At 40.7% G+C, this 2645-nt stretch overlaps 1 long non-coding RNA gene across 1 annotated transcript; it reads right to left on the bottom strand.

Annotated features, from left to right (window-relative positions):
* Positions 1 to 343: 343 nt before the first annotated feature.
* Positions 344 to 1618, bottom strand: LOC116480446 (uncharacterized). Its single transcript, XR_004251296.2, has 3 exons — positions 1491 to 1618; positions 835 to 966; positions 344 to 576 (listed from the first exon to the last, which is right to left on the bottom strand). It is a non-coding gene; the product is annotated as an uncharacterized LOC116480446 (long non-coding RNA).
* Positions 1619 to 2645: the final 1027 nt, after the last annotated feature.

Raw genomic sequence — 2645 nt, 5'->3', positions numbered from 1 at the left:
TGACACAGGGCAATATAGGTTTAGCATTCCTAATCCAAAAATCTGAAATATGAAGTGCTCCAAGATATGAAATTTTTGAGCACCAAATGATAACACAAGTGGACAATTCCACACCTGATTTCATTTGATGGATCACAGTCAACACACAGTCAAAACTTTGTTTGATGCACAAAATTATTTAAAATATTTTATAAAATTACTTTCAGGCTATGTGTATAGGATACATATGAAACATTAATGAATTTTGCGTTTAGACTTGGGTCCCATCCCTAAGAGGTCTCATTATGTCTATGCAAATATTCTAAAATCTGAAAAAATTCAAAACACTCCCGGTTCCAAGCATTTTGGTTAAGAGACACTTAACTCGTATCAGCAAATTTTCAGAAAGGGGTTAATGGGAGGAAATATTCATAAAGCAATTGAATAATTCGTTATTGCCTCTGTAGAGCAATGCAGTTCCCTGGAAAACACGAGGCTTAATGCAGCTTTGCTAGATGGATGTGAAACTCCTCCAGCTGATCCTTGTGGAAACCCATCCATCTCATGTCACTTAAGTGGGGATATATGGAAACATGACTAATAAGACAAAAGGAAAACAAAGTCGCATGGAGTATTTGGGATAAAATAGCTTTCTTCACGTATAGATGTGTTTTTGTCATTGCACAAGGAATCTAACACTGACAAATAAGGTTCCTCCACCTGCCTCACTTTCTATTCCAATAGATAGTTGGCAGACTCTGTTTCCTATGAAAGGCATGGGTAAATGCTACTTAGGTAGCAGGTGGTGGAATAGTTTACCTAACTATGATTTAAGGAGTATCACCATGGTTCTACCCGTTCCTTGGGTTCCTTCATATGGGAGATGTAGACTGGGCTATGTTTGGGACATTGGTCTCTGGGGTTCATTCATCACACTCCAGTATTTCAATCTCAGCTTCCTTTTCTGTACACTTGAACATTATGTAGCTGTAGATGAAAGATCTTTTGGCACTGGCATCATGAAAAGGTATGTATAGAAGATAATATAAACATGCATATGTACAATAGGGCTTGTCTCCTTCTCACCCCACCCACAACATGTGCTTCCTGATGTTCAGGTAACTGAAAGGTCAAACACTATGTCACTGACTGTTTATTAGCTTTTTATAGCAAGAGAAGAAAAGTGATGAGTGTGAATGTCATCAAGGTGGTATTGGGTAAGCTCATTGCAACAGTCCTGCTGCACCGAAAGAATTCTGCTCTGGGGGGCCTCTGGGTTCACTTCTGCTCAGATGGTGCTGAACTCCCACCAACTTTACTTCTGCTTTTCCAGGCTGACCATTCCCCTCCAGCTGACACATTATTTCAATAAACAGTGTTGACACTATTTCCACACCCCAGTTCCCATGGACATGGGAGATACCCTGTGTCTTCCCCTGATGAACTACTTTAAATAACCTCACCTTCACAAGCAAGAACACCAGCTTCTGCATACTGTGGAGTTCACCCACCGTAGATTGTCCAATTTCCTCCTGCTCTTTTGCCTCTTCAGGTAACGGAATCACACTCTTATTCTGAATTTCAACTCTTTTCCTCCCTTCCTTCATACATTTCTCTAGAGCTGAAGTGAATCATTATTCTTTGTTTGCAAAGAAGCTTCCTTTTCCTTTATGGAGAGGTCTCGGAATCTCCTGCCTTTCATAAACTTTCCCAATTAAATAAAAGAGCAATTTCTCTTTTCCTCCTTGTCCTAGAAACCGATTTCCATATTATAAATAAGCACTCAGGTTAGAAATATATATGCAAAACTTCTATTCTAATTTATGCCTTTTCTATGACATCCATATTTCTATATTGACAGTTAAGAAATATTAGAAGATTTCAAATATACAATTTTTCTGCATAGCATCGTTAATGGTATTTCTGCTGTATTATTTGTGTTGGTTCACTCAGTCTCCCTTGCATCTTTTCTCTCTTTGGGAAGATTGGAAAGTTCAGTTATACTTCTCAGATTCTTCTGATGCTAGAATTCTGTACTGATGAACTCATGAGATATTTGGAATGCAGGAGTGAGCAGAGTCCGTCTCTGTGAAAGTTTTGGAGGGTGCTGTTTATAAGAAAGTCCGTGGAAATATGGTGTTCCTCCAGCAGCCAGCCAGCATCTGTTACATAGGCTCCTGAATACTGAGAGGCGGTGGTGGCAGAGATGCCAGTTTTAACCCCTTATTTCCAGCATAGTTCCAGTGTAGTGGGCTCAGAGAGAATAGCTCTATTACTCCAGTCTGTGTTGTTTGAAGTGTAATGCAATTCCAACAGGCTAATCTCAGACCTACTCCTTAGACCTTCTACAGATCCTGAAAATATTTTACTTTGTGTGTTACATGTCTTTCCACTTAAAATGACTGGAATTGTTTGTGATTCTTGTAGAAAACCCTGACTGGGCCAGGTGCGGTGGCTCATGCCTGTAATCCCAGCACTTTGGGAGGCCAAGGCAGGCGGATCACAAGGTCAGGAGATCGAGACCATTCTGGCCAGCATGGTGAAACCCCATCTCTACTAAAACTACAAAAATTATCTGGGCGTGGTGGTGCACACCTGTAGTCCCAGCAACTCGGGAGGCTGAGGCAGGAGAATCACTTAAACCCGGGAGGCAGAGGTTGCAGTGA

The sequence above is a fragment of the Hylobates moloch genome, unplaced genomic scaffold, assembly GCF_009828535.3.
Source record: "Hylobates moloch isolate HMO894 unplaced genomic scaffold, HMol_V3 SCAFFOLD_3, whole genome shotgun sequence".
Taxonomy (NCBI): Eukaryota; Metazoa; Chordata; class Mammalia; order Primates; family Hylobatidae; genus Hylobates; species Hylobates moloch.
Note: the sequence above shows the minus strand (reverse complement) of the source record. Positions and strands in the feature narration are given on the sequence as shown.